Here is a 14,415-nt window from a genome sequence, read left to right as displayed (position 1 = left end):
TCCAGGTCTTTGTAACTCACTCCTCCTCAATTAAGTTTAGAGAAGGGATATTACCCTTAATGACCTAATGACAATTCAAAATAAACTATTTTGTTATTTGAGTCCTATTTGTTTGAAGGTGTGTTGGGGGCCATTTGAACAACAGAGGCTTGCCCCAAGTGTCTAGATTATACTCAGAGGTCTGACAAGATCTCTCTAGGGATCTAGGGAATCTAGAGATTTTGGTGCATGGAGATGAGTTCAAGTTTTCACGATCCATCTTAGCTGTGACTTTCTGGAAAACTGCACGTGTGGTCCTTCCACAGAGCTCCACAGAAGTATGAACGGAATAGCCAGATTAAGTTCTGTGCAAAGGGAAATGTTTGCATGGATGTCCCTTCCCATCATCCATATTTCACCTCATCGAAAAGGCCTTCCTGATTCTTCTTAACAATACATCATTACCTGAAATGAGCTTTTGTTTAATTTTTTTGTCTGTCTCTTCTCACTAACTTTTTAAAAAATATTTATTTATTTGTTTTGAGAGAAAGAGAGCCTGTGTGAGTGGGAGGGGCAGAGAGTGAGGGAGGGCAGAGAGAATCCCAAGCAAGCTCTGTGCTGTCAGCTCAGAGCCTGACATGGCAATCAATCCCATGAACCATAAGATCATGACCTGAGCTGAAATCAAGAGTCAGATGCTTACCAACTGAGCCACCCAGGCACCCCTTTTCTCACTAACATTTAACTCACTAACATTACTCCATAAGAGCAAAAAATTGTGTCTGTTTTATTTTTTTTCGGTAGCCATAGTACCTGGAACAGTGTGTGGCCCAAAGTAGGCACTCAACAAACAAGTTACTAGGGAATAAATGAATGGCTCCAAGAACCAGTCTTCTGCCTCTCTAGAAACAAACTGTCCTTTGTAAACATAAGGTTGGCTTGAGTAACTATAGTAGCTGAGTCCAGCCATAGCTATGTTGTTATAATGCATGGGTCATGTAATGCAATGAAGTTATTAAACTCCTCAAATTTGTGCTTTATCCCAAAGACATATTACTGGCTTTAGTCAGGGAGTGAATCTGGCCTCCATGATAGATGGGACTTAACAGTTAATGACAGTAAACATTGTAGCATGGAGTGTTTTATCTTGAACCACACAATTGCATCTGAGGACAAATGTGATTTCACTATATAGGAATGGAATAAGGTTTTTTTTTTTTTTTATTGGGGCATTCTTGGAGCTCACAGTCCTACAATCTGCTTGGCAGAGATATCTAAGTAGTTACCCAACTTACAGAAATCTGCCATAGTGCCTGGAAAAGAGTTAGAGTTTCCTTTGCCAGTACCTCCACACATGCCTCCCCTCTCCATCAAGCTGTGAGAAAGAGAACTGATTCAAGAGATGGCACATGTTAAAGGGGATCTGCCTGTCCCCATTGCATAGACAACCTGTTGTTTGGATCTCTGTGTAGGTCTGTGGCAGCCTGAACTCTTTGATGAATTGTGTTCATTTGGTCAAATGTGTTGGCTTAAACTTCACAGAATGAAGTTGAATGAATATGAAGAGAAGCTGGAGGGCTGATGGCTTAGCACATTAATGGACCTCGGAGTGCAAGTTAGCTTTATTTATAGATACTGCTTTTATGGTGAACTATCTGAAAAGACATCCACAAAATGAAAAGAAACTGAGTTTCAATTTTCAGAATATTGCTTGCAGTTATCACTCTGTGAATCTAAATGATTCAAAATTTTTCATTCCACTTTGACATTTTTAACAAACACATGTGAGCACTTTCCAAGTATTAAGCATTGAGGGTATAAAATTGAGTAAGATACAAACTGTTTTGATTTCAGAAAACACTCAGTCTAGAAGGAGACAGATCTGCACACAACTAATTTTAGTATCTGTGATAAGTAGTGTGATAGAAATCTGTGCAAAATACCATAGTGTGCAGTAAGTAATTATTGGGGTGGAGAAGAGTGTGTGTGGGGGGTGGTGTTTATGCTCTGGCTATTCTAATAATAGTAGAAACACAACCAATGTTCATTGAGTACTTTTTAAGTCAGAAACTGTTCTAATTACTTAATACCTTTTATGTCATTTAATCTCTATGTGGTAGGTCCCCAGATCATTCTCATTTTGCAGATGGGGAGACTGAGGCTCACAGTAACTTGTCCAAGGTCATGTGGCAGAACCTATATTTACCTAGGTGACTATCGTCAGCTGCAGCTGCCCAGGACCACTGGGGCTCCTGCTTCCATGCTGGTTGGCAGGACTCTCCTGAAAGTGCTCTCTGTGGATCATACTGGGGTATTTTCTTCCCCTACAGGTTACTCTCTTCCTGTTTGGAATCCATGCACATGTGCCTCTCAGGCAACTTTACTAGTGTGATGATTAATTTAATATGATAACTTCACCTGCCATGGGGTGCGAGATTAAACATTGTTTCTGGGTTTGTCTGTGAGGGTGTTTCTAGGTGAGGTGAGTGTTTGAATTGGTAGACTCAGTAGATTGCCCTCCCCCAGTAATTTATCAGTGTCACATGGGAAGTGGCTGCAGGGTCCCAGAGCTTTGGAACTGCACAGATTCCTGGTGCTTCTTCCAGGCTCTGCTGTGCTCAGCTGAGTATGGTTTATGCAGATCCCCTGGCCAGACCTGTGCAGAGCTGTGTGGTCCCTGAATGGGCATTTGGATGGAGTTGTGGCAGAGTGTGTCTGTTACTCCGGTTCATTACCCAAGTGCGTGTTGAATAGATGATACACCCTTATTGAAGAGCATATTTGCATATTAATATTCCTGCATTTTGATTCTGAGCCTTTTATTTCCTTAAGAGTAGCCTCTGAAGTTTGTGCTTAGGTCTGAGAATGTAAGTTCTTGCCATGCCTGTGTCTGATGTAACTGTCCCCTGGCACAGTACCAGGCATACAGTGAACAACCATAAATATTGAGTGAATGAATGGCTTTGCCTTTAGGGAGTAAGAAGGTTCTGGGTAGGAAAGAGTTTCTGAAAACCCTCCAAGTGTATTGGTTCCTCTGTTACTGGACTGCAACATTTCCTTCATGTTTCAGTACTTGGAAATGATTCGTGGTGTTTCTGACAGCACAGCCGTTAGGAAGTGGCATAGTAACCTTGGCTGTGACCTTCTTGGTTGCAGTAGCTTTTGCACAGAGAGTTGCTAAAATTAAACTGTTGCTTTGGCTTAGTGCTGTTGACCTGCTTTCATCATTTGAGAAAATGTGCAGATATTAGAGAACTTGCCAGGGGCTGGAATTTGGCTGTGGAAATGAATTTTGGATAATCCTTCCTTTAGCTAAAAGAACTTCTAGTATTACAATTTGCATATGTTGGCCAAATTGTTAATTATGCACAAAGCAATGTATATGGCGACTAAATTACCATAATTTTGCTACTAATGGTCATTTTCTGCTTTAGTCTCTTTAATTGTATCGTGGGCCATATACATGATCCTTTAGCATTCTTTAGTTTAACAGTTCTTTTATGGATCATTAATACAAACTTATACTTGTACCTAGATGTGTATAAGCATAATTGATGATAATAATCCGATGTATTACCTTTGTTCTCCTGCTGCTGGAATTAATTGAAATAATATACATGCAAGGACTAGCACAGAGTCAGACATATGGTAAAGTATCGCTAAGTATTTAGTCATCCATCTAATACGTGTACATCCACATTCCATCTGGTGATAATTCTATTAAAAATGTTTTTTAGCAGCCATATAAAAGTATTTTATCTTTTGTTTTTTTTTTTTTTAAAGTAGGTGACATTTATTCTTATATATGTCAAGTTTAAATTATTGTGCCAGAGCTCTATGATACAGAGTTCTGGAATCCTAATTCATTTTGTCTAAGCATTTGACAGGTTCACAATGTGTGTTTTCTTTGAGACAAAGAATTGGCTTTGTCTATAATCATGCCTATAGCCAGTCTTCAATATGGAGGTGGGATGGCCCACTATCTGGGTGAGATGGTCAAAAAGTTGTTAATCCCACTGTTTGGCAATGAGTCCTACAGCAACTCCCTAATTGTGGTTGAGACCACTGTCAATCTAAGAGGCCAGCCACCATTCCTTCAGTTTCTTCAAGTTTTATTGTTGCATGTGGCTAGCGATTTGACCATCATAGTATCCACACTGTCAGTAGAATGCCTTCAAGAGCATTAGGTCTCTGACTTTTGTTCCACCCACATGAAGACCTGAATCCAAGTACTGTGAGTGGGGATGAGAAATGGTAAATGGAACCAACATTTCTTGTGCACCTGCTGGTCGAGTACTGTGCAAGATCCTTTACCTGTGTTATCTCATTTAACCCTCGTGATGACCTTACAAGGTAGGTACCCTCACCTCCATTATAGAGATGAGGAATCAGAAGCTTTGTGTACTTAAGTAACTTGACCAATGTCCTCATTATTAATTTGAACTCAGATTTGTCTGTTGAAAAATCCACACTCCAAACTTCTATGCTGATTTGCTTCATGAAGCACTATTTGTTATTTTATGTTTTATTAATATTTGTCAATCCATCCATCTTTACATTTTCATGCAATGAATTACTCCTAAATTCAGTACCAGGAAGACCTATCTTTCTAAAAGCTCCCTTTTATTACATCATGTGCCTTATTTTACTTCTCATGATTTTCTTTTTGCTTAACTGGAGAGCCAGAGTGGGTGCTCAGTTGCAATAATCCTCCTCTCTGATTTCTGGTACTATTATCTCCCCCTTTCTATCTAGAATTTTACTGCTTTCTCTTCTCTTATTTTAACTGCCTTGTAAACTTCCACAATATTTCTTAAAGTCACGTGTAGTTTATTAAATCATCAAAACATTTAAACCGTTTACTCGTCTTGGACGTTCGCTTGATAATGTTCAGCAATCGGGAGACACTAGGTCCATTTAAGCAGTACGGTTTGTGTCTTGTCCTTCCACACACATGTGTATAGAAGTGCATGCAAGCACAGGCACACGCAAATATCAGGAGGGCATGGCCTGCGAGTCTCCTGCCCATGACCTGCATGTGTCTGTCTTGTGTGACATTAGGCTCACTGACTCTATTCTTTAATCACCTGATCTGACCAACCACACAGTGTAATGAAAGATCAACCATCCAAGGGACATTTCCCCTCTTACTCCCTCCAACTCCCGCATGTGAAAGTTGTTGTTAAAAAGGCATTCTCTGAGTGTTTGAAGACCTTACAGTGGATCTGTGACCTTGAAATTTAGTTTTGGACATCGTTGTAGATGATCTTTATTAAGTCTTTCAGTCTGTAAATGACTATTCTAGCATGAGGGCTGGGGCTGGTGGGGGCATGGACAGGGCGGGGAACTCTTTTTCTCTCATGCAGAGGCACGTCCAGATAGTGATCATGACGGTTCTTCACTATATGCTCCTTTAGCCTCTGCTGTGAGGTAGACATTTTATGTTGCCAGCTTCACTCTCCAACTAGGGTTTCATACCCAGTCAGTGCATGGACGAGTGTGTGTGTGTGTCCTGAGGCATAAGGAGGCAGATGGTTCTGAAGGCTGGCACAGAGTGGGAGCTTCCTGCTGAACAGATGTCCCTCTTGGGGTAATGCTGGCTGTCCAATAAACCTATGATTTTTGGCACCTACCCCCATTGCCAAGGGTTCTCTCACCCTTTGAATAGGCAACCTGTACCTCAAGGAGATGGGTGTGGAGGAGGGGCGGGGCATGGGCCAACCAGAAACTATGAACAGATACAAAAGTATTTGCTTCGCCTAGACGCTGGTGACAATTAAGTATTGATGCTTTTTGTTTGTTTGTTTTGGTCCTAAGATTTGGTGCTTTTTGTTAGGAAACCAGTTGGCCTATCAGTTGTAAGCAGCACCCTGTATAGATATAAAACTCCAGGAAGTTCTTTGGGGAATTACAAAGTTGGGTAAAAAAAAAAATCTATTCTTGTTTGTAAGAAACTGGTGATCCAGTCAGTTTTTTTCAATGCCAAAACCCAGATGATATGAAAAACAAACAAACAAAAACCCCAAAACAGATCTTTGGTGCGTAATTAGGAACGTAACATAATTTTGTTACAATTTTAAACATAATTTTATTTTAGTATTTATTTATTTTAAATGTTTATTTATTTTTGAGAGAGAGAGAGCACATGGGGCAGAGAGAGGGAGTCAGGGGATCTGAAGCAGAACACGGGGCTTGAACTCATGAACCACGAGATCATGACCTGAACCAAAGTCAGTTGCCTAACTGACTGAGCCTACCAGACTCCAGTAGACAGAATTTTAAAATGGCTTATTCTTAAATGGATTTAAATGCAGAGTTGGAAAAATGTAAAACTGTTGGGGAAATATTCTCTACTGTAGAACAAAGGCTTCTGGGCATTGAAGTTGTGGTGGAGAATGAGTCACTAGAAGGTAGATATGTAAGTTTGTATTTTGGCTCCTTAAAAATTGCAAAATGGATTTACTTGTCTGTTAAGCATTCTACAAAACAGACTTCCAACCCAAAGGGGCCTCACTGGCTCTCTTTCTTCTCCTTACCTTCCTGCTATAATTTTAGGAAACCCTTGGGCAGTAGTTATACCTGTAACTTAAAGGGGATACTCAGGGAAATTTTTTTAGGATACAGGATGGAAAAACATTTCTAGATGCTTTATCATGGTCCAGGGAGTCCTGCCAATGCGGGTTTTTGTTTCAGGGTTGAAAACCCAAATCATTACATACTGGCTTTTGCTACATTTTGATGGGACCAAGGATTTTGCTGTAATACGGAGCCCTTTGTAAACAAGTACTTGCTAAAGCTGTTGCTTTTAAATGTTTTTTTTTTTTTTTTAATGTTCACTTTTGAGAGACAGAGAAACAGAGTGTGAGCGGGGGAGGGGCAGAGAGACGGAGACACAGAATCTGAAGCAGAATCTGAGCTATCAACACAGAGCCAATGCGGGGCTCCAACCCATGAGCCAGGAGATTGCGACCTAAGCCAAAGTTGACCGCCTTACAGACTGAGTCAGTCAGGCGCCCCCAACACCATGGCTTTTACACGGTTGTTTTCCTGTTGTTTTACAAACCAGTTAAGAATAGTATTTAAGCAAGCTCTCACAACTGTCAGTTACTACTCCCAGATTTGCATAAAGCTTAGGTTGAATTCATTTCTTTTGTAGATGTTCTTTTACCTTCCCGGATCCTGAAGTTTCTTGATCCCTAATTGTTGGACCTGTAAAACTTAATGGCTGAAAGAGAGTGGAAAAATGGTTGGTTATTAGGTTCCTTCTGATTGTAATGAGGCTATCAAGATCAGTTTTTTAATTTCCAAGTTCAGTGCACATTAAGCACCTTAGCTCTCAAAGCTAGTATGTTCTGTTCGGAAATGCTTTGATTATGAATAGGTCTAAAGTATTCCTTTTTTTAAAAAAATGGTAAGGCAGTTTAGATAATATTAACACATAACTAGGTGAGAAAACTAAGGCATAAAGAAATTTGAGGGCTTGCTCTAGGCCATAAAGTGAAATCAGAGGTAGAACATCAAGAGATGGGGCACCTGAGTAGCTTAGTCTGTTAAATGGGTGACATCTGTCTCTGTGTTGACAGCCTAGAGCCTGCTTGGGATTCTCTCTCTGCCCCTCTCCTGCTCTCTGTCTCTCTCAAAGTAAATAAATAAACTTAAAAAAAAGAGAATTGTGGCCCTTCTACCACACAAAGTAATTATTGTTTGCCTTGTATGCTGCTTCCTCTGAATTGGAGCTCTTGCTACTGCTTGTGATATTGAAGATATGCAGTAAAGGGGACCTGGGTATCAGACACCAACAGTGATTCAGCAACATCAGGGACTTTCCACTTTCTGGTTTCTCTTCCTTGGGGGGGTTAATGATTTATTCTGTCTTCTACACAGGGCCGTTGGGAAAACATACTGATAAATTGGTTGTATGCTTTTCAGCATAAACACTGTCCAAAAAGGGAAAACTCAGGCCTATTATGTTTGGCCGGTTGTAAGAGGGTTTTTGTTTTTAAGAGATCAGGTTTGTCTATGATTTTCTTTTTACTGATGAGGAAAGAGATGGAGATGAAAAGACTTGTCATGGTCACAAATAAGTAAGTGTAAACTTTAGGGTCAAAACTTAGGCCTTCTAATTCTCTGTTCTATTCACTTTTCACTCTCTTACATCTTTTGCATATATTGGCATTCCAATTATTTATTATTTTAACGTTTCCTACTGTTTTGTAAGATTTTATGAGACTCCTCATTTCAAAATTTCTTCCTTTAATTTCCCATACCCAAAGTTTTTATATCTATAAACTATTATGTTGTATAATAGAGAAAAAAATTAGACTTGTAGAGGGTAACCACCCATTGATCACTTAGGACATGTGAACGTCTATGCCTGAGGCCCTATGTCTCCCTTTCTTGGTTTTCCTAAATCACTGTTACCAATACCTGCCAACTCGGCCCTCCGGACACTGTGTGCTCTCTTCCCCCAAGGCTAGCTCAGACTATGATCCTTTGCATATCCCGGAATGACTTTTATATCAGCCAACTTGAGTGTTAGCCTGGAAAGCAGCGATTATCTGTTGGGTTAAACATTCATACTGGATGATCAGTAATGATTATGTTAGAGTTCCAACAGATAGTAAGGCCACAGCCATTCTCTATCTCAGACATAGCTGAGACATAGTCGCAACATTGTTTTTAGCATCTCAGTGTGAGGCCACTTAAATATTAACAAGTATATATTGACTTGTATTGAAAGACAACCAAAGCATAATTATTGGATAAGAAAAGCTCCTCTCAGAGATGCTCCCAGAGCAACTGGCATAAACTAATTACAGTTGAACTATTGTAGGCAGTACACTAAGTAGGTGCTGATTTTATGGTCTGAAGATTAGCGATCAGAACTTGCGTGAGTTGTAGAATGGAACACAATAAAACCTCCACCGATCATAATTGATATTTATACAGCGTCTTCCTCCCAAGATCCTGACAAGTGCTAGCAAGACATCTTTATCTGTTATCTCTGTGTGGCAACAAGCCATAACGGTTTAGCACATTTGCTTAAAAGAGGCACAGTTATTAATATTGGTGCCATATTATCTATTTATTTATTAAGTTTATTTTCGAGAGAGAGAGTGCACACGAGCACCCACATGTGGGGGAGGGTCAGAGAGAGAGGGAGAGAGAATACCAAGCAAGTTCCCCGTTGTGAACATAGAGCCCAGTGCGCAGCTCGATCTCGTGAACTGTGAGATCGTGACCTGAGCCGTAATCAAGAGTTGGATGCTTAACTGACTGAGCAACCCAGTCACCCCAGTGTGCCATAATATTTAGAAACGGTATTATTTACACAGGTCATAATGTAACCATTTATTCTGTTCTGCTGTTAAGCCCTCCAGTCCCCCCAATGACTGTGAGGACTGCTGCAGACACGCCTCACTTCAGGGTGCTGGACGTCCTCCTCAGATGCACCCTTCTCTCTGTGCCCTCTTCAGATGTTCCCAGCCTGTGGATGCAGAATGAATTCCATTAAGGGAATTCACATGTTTCTGGCTTACATTGCCACTGAAGTCTCAGGACTACCTCTCTGCCCCCCAGCGAAGTCTTTCCTCTGTTGACTGGCAGCTCCTAGGGGTTTCTCATATGTGACGAAGCAGTTCTCTCATGGTTTGTCTCTCTGAAGACCTTCCTTCCCTGATGTCTTCAGTGCTTGAAGACACTGGGTACTAGTCCTTCATTCATCTTTGCCCTGTGACTGGGATCCTTTTTAGGAAAATGGCTTCCCTGAACTGGTGTAGATTCCCGATTCTCCTAAAAGTGCAAACCCTCTGATAGTCCCAGTGGGTGTTGTGGTTCCTTGGACGTCACTGAGCTGAAGCCACATGTGTTCTGTGCATACATGAGAAGGGTTTCTCTTCTCCACTTGCTCACAAGTGAGAGAAGTATCCCTGTGAAAATACTCTTGCAGCCTGTGAACACAGCCCTCTGGGACCCCTTGGGGGTGGGGGGAAAGGTATTCTTTCTGTCTTTGTACTCACCCCTGACCTCAGGGACTTTCTCAGCCCATGCAGATCAATTCATGGAAATAGATGTTTCTAGTCTTCACCCCTATGGCTTTTCCAGATAAACCCAGAGGTCTGGAACCAACTGGAAACCCTATAATATATTACCAGTCACAAAGACGATGACTTTGTGACTGGTAGAAGAAACGCTGTGATTCACACTGCAGTGGCCCAGGGACAGAATGGTGAGCAAGAATTTATAGGCTGTGTCAGTGGGAAAGGAAGCAGGCTGTTCAGTATATTGCCTAGAGCTGGTGGAAAAATGAACCATTATTTACAGAGTTTTTACTATTCGCTGGGCCATGTACTTAGTATTTACTGATTTTATGCACACATATATGTATACACATAACACACACACACACACACACACACACACACATACACACACACACACGCATTTCATTTAGTTCTTTTTTTTCAACCCTACAGTGGAAGTCAATTTCTTCATAGTCCAGTACAGGTAACAGGCTCAGAAAGCAGAGGGAAGAATGGAAAGGAACCGGTATTCACTGAGTGCCTGCTTTGTGCCAGGCATCGGGAGGTACACTGCATGTGCTACCTTAGTTAATTCTCACAACCATTCCCATTTCGTAGATAAGGACATGAAGACACAGAGAATGTAATTTGTTGATGGCCACAAAGTTAGTAACTGATACACCTGAGATTTTGACTTTGGTCTGTTTGAGTTCAAAGCCTTAGCTCTCTCCTTTGTACAGCACAAGGGCCTCAGAGACCCCACTTAACTCTGTACCCACCATACCTGTTTCTAATCTTTGCCTCAGAGGTCCTAACCTTATTTACTTAATCAGAATCAGAACTATAGGCCTCTGAATTTGACTCTTATCCATACTTTCTCCTTGGAGACGTTGTTTGATGTAGTGACCAGATGCTGTAGTGTAATAGACTTTTGAGGGCTAGCCTGGGAAGCTAGGCACTATTAGATAGCATTTCTATAGGGAAATGCATGTCATATTCCAATTTAATAGCTCACAAATAAACTTTGACTATGTAATACATATTTAAATACATATATGTAGATGTAATAAAAACTTTGGAAATGTATAAGTTGGGTATTCATAGCATAAACAGAGTTAAATCTATTAAAATGTAAAAATGTTTTCATCAGTGTCCACAACCATCTTTCTTGGTCAAGTGAGAGGCCTACGGGACCTGGGAGCCTCATTTATTATCTGGAGGCAGCTCAGAGTTGCTGGTAAAAAACATGTAAGAGGCTCCTTGGTTGAAGGAGAAAACTATAGTGGTTTCAACATGAAATAAATATCCTAGTGAGATCACGATAATGCACTGAATTTTTAAGTATGATTTTAATTTAAATTACTTTTCCCCCTGCATCTTGCTGCTCTAAGTGACTCTCCAGCAGAACGGTAATGTAATTTTGAAGCTGAATTAAGTTCAGTAGTCAGACTCACAAAGGAGATAGTTTCTCTTTAAACCCAGTAAAATTCAAGTAAATCTATATTAATTTCAGTTGTGAAAAGGATCTCTCTGCTGTTGCAACTGTGACTGTTACTATTTCCATAATTCTAAAATCACCCAAATTATCGAGGGTGTTTCTTTATCCAACTCCAGCTTAGAGTTAGGGGCTTGGTTTAGTGATCCTTCTTCTGGGAAGTCTTCCTTCATGCACCATATTTGCCTTGCTGTTCCTCTGCACCCCCACACTCGACCGCAAACTCCTTGTGGGAGGGGCTGCTTCAGATTCACCTGCCTCCCTGTGCCCAGTCCTCAGTAAGTTGTTACTGAAGGATCCAATCAGTGAATGACCAAATTTTTCCCATTTTTTTCTAGTTGAGGAAACAGAAATTGAATATGATTATGTAAGTAATAAGTGATGGAGAAAGCACGAGAAGTGCTGAAGACAAAGACAGAGCTGGTCTCTGGTTACCATAGTTGGAGAGAGCAAAGGACAGTTCACCAGTCAGGGGCCAACAAAGGCTGCAATGGGCAGCATCATTAAAGGGAAAAGGAACAAGGGAGAAAGTAAATTTTCTCTGGGTTAGCAGAGACACTGAAGTATAGGAATGTGTAAAGTGTTTCAAAAACTACTTGACAAAGGTGAAGACTTGTTTTATATCTATACCTATGGCTATGGCTAGGCCTATGCCTGTGCCTATACCTATACCCTATGCTCCCATACCCTATACACTATACCTATACCTACACCTACACCCTATACCTGTACCTGTGCCTATACCTATGTCTGTGTCTGTGTCTATATATCTATCAAAATAAAAGAGGAAGAGTTGGCTTATCAGGAAAGTTGGCTTATGCAGGGTATGCATGTAGATATATTTAAAAAATTTTTTAAGTTTATTTATTTTGAGAGAGAGAGAGAGAGAGAGAGAGAGAGAAAGCATGTACATGAGTGGAGGAGGGGCAGAGAGAGAGAGAGAGAGAGAGAGAGAGAGAGAATCTCAAGCAGGCACCTGGAGCCTGACACAGGGCTCGACCCCACAAACTGTGAGATCATGACCTGAGCTGAAAATCAGATATACATACATATATCTGGTATGCATATTTATGAAAATTTTCTTGGTTTTATGCTAGGGAAATAATTGTAAATACCTGCCTGGCTAGAGTTTACAGGAGCAGCACACAGTGACTGTGTGTAAGTCAGTGAACTAGTTACTGGGTTGGGAGGAGACGTAAGAATTAGTACCATTCTGTCATTGATCTTAAGGAGTTATTAGCGAGAAAAGGAGGATATGACCTGAACACAAATGAAAATGAAGAAGAATGAGAAAAATCCCGTACGTAAAGTCCAAAATAGTAAAACTAAAAAAGAAAAAAAAAAAAAAAAAAGGCCTGAATGTGGAATAAACTGGATGAAGTTAGAAATTTGTTCAAGATAATTCTTGAAGGGTGGGAAGAATTTCAACAGGTAAAGGTGGAATGGAGAAAAGGCAGGTAAGGCGAAGTCATCTTTTTGAGTTGCTGTCATTACTTATATGGATTACATGGCCATATTTTAAATTGACTTACAGGTGTTGGCATTATTATCAGTCATGGCTCTGGTTGGAACCAAGAGTTCAACTCAGGGCCACTTAATGAAGGTTCTTTTTATAGACAAATGGGCACAGTTAACAGAACCAGAAGGAATGATGGACAGTCAGGGACTGGCAATGGCAGGAAGCTGTCACTAACTGGGGCTGATGGGGCAGGGGAGGGGTGAAATGACTGGGGGCTGGAGATAGCTCAGAAGAGTCTGAAAGGAATTGCCTTACCTGTCAATGTCAAAACAATAGTGATCTCAGGGTGGGTCGTGTCCTAAGTACCCCATCCACCCCAACTTCCTTCTCTTTCTACTCTCTGATCTTCCTCTGGTGCCTCCAACAGAAACCCAGTGGGGAGCAGAAGGCCACAGTGACTCTCCCAGGGGAGGCTCACAGAGAAGGGTGGAGAATGGATCTAAGCTGGCAGATAACCCATATATCTGCTCATTCCAGTTTTGTACTGAAAGTTCATTATAGAACTGTTCACATGAGAGGAAAATTCAGCAAAAGATAGCTCCATATTCAATGTCATTCAAAGGGATTTTATTACTGAAGTTACCAGAAATAAGCTCTTTTTTCAGTCCAGTTTGTATGCTAATGAAGCTATAACCAGGTTCTCTAGAAAAAAAATATAACGATGCTTCAATAAGTTTTTATTAAAGAAGAGGATATTTTGTTATCGAGGACCCTGTCCCTTCATCCGAGTATTTGCAGAGAGAGAACAAAGACCTTCTAGGAGATCCTAGCCGGAGATATTTTCTTAGTTTCAAAGCTGATTCTTTTCCCTTTAGGCCTGGGTGTGGTTTTTCTCTTTAGGCAATTTAAAAAGTTTCAGAGCTCTGTAATATCTTCCTTCCACTGCTCCCGAAAAGGGACTGGGGGGGAGGTAAGATGAGCTCAGCTGGATGGGCCCACCCTATTCTGGTTCCTAAATGCCACTGGGAATAAATGCTTTGAATCGCACACTCTATTTGCATCGCGCTGTATACTTTTTATTATCCCCTCAAGAAATATCAAGGACAGGCTGTTTTTTTAGCAGGGATTTCCAGAAAAATAATTTAAACATCTCTCTTTTTTTAAAAACTGTACTAAATAAACAAGAATGAATGAATGGGTGGATGAATAAATAAACAAACAAACAAACATCTAGTAGCGTCATCTCAGTCCATCTGAGAATGTTTTCTTCCACATACCTGTTTAAGTCACAGATTCAATAAAACTTAAACTGTTGTGACTCATATTCCTTTGATTTAATCAGCATTAACATTAAATTACATAGGTTTGAAGTTTGTCTTGAAACACATGCATTTCTCCTTAGTTTCTTTTTAACATTTTTTTTGGGGGGGGACGGGGAATCGAAGCTCATAGAAGTGTCG

At 40.6% G+C, this 14,415-nt stretch overlaps 1 protein-coding gene and 1 long non-coding RNA gene across 4 annotated transcripts in view; both read left to right on the top strand.

Moving 5' to 3' along the window:
• PDE1C (phosphodiesterase 1C) overlaps positions 1–14,415 on the top strand; it is a 293,394-nt gene that overhangs the window by 67,412 nt on the left and 211,567 nt on the right. The window lies entirely within an intron of this gene.
• The window catches only part of LOC125930042 (uncharacterized), an 86,884-nt gene that overhangs the window by 37,417 nt on the left and 35,052 nt on the right, over positions 1–14,415 (top strand). The gene's annotated exons all lie outside the window — the stretch shown is intronic.

The sequence above is a fragment of the Panthera uncia genome, chromosome A2, assembly GCF_023721935.1.
Source record: "Panthera uncia isolate 11264 chromosome A2, Puncia_PCG_1.0, whole genome shotgun sequence".
Taxonomy (NCBI): Eukaryota; Metazoa; Chordata; class Mammalia; order Carnivora; family Felidae; genus Panthera; species Panthera uncia.
Note: the sequence above shows the minus strand (reverse complement) of the source record. Positions and strands in the feature narration are given on the sequence as shown.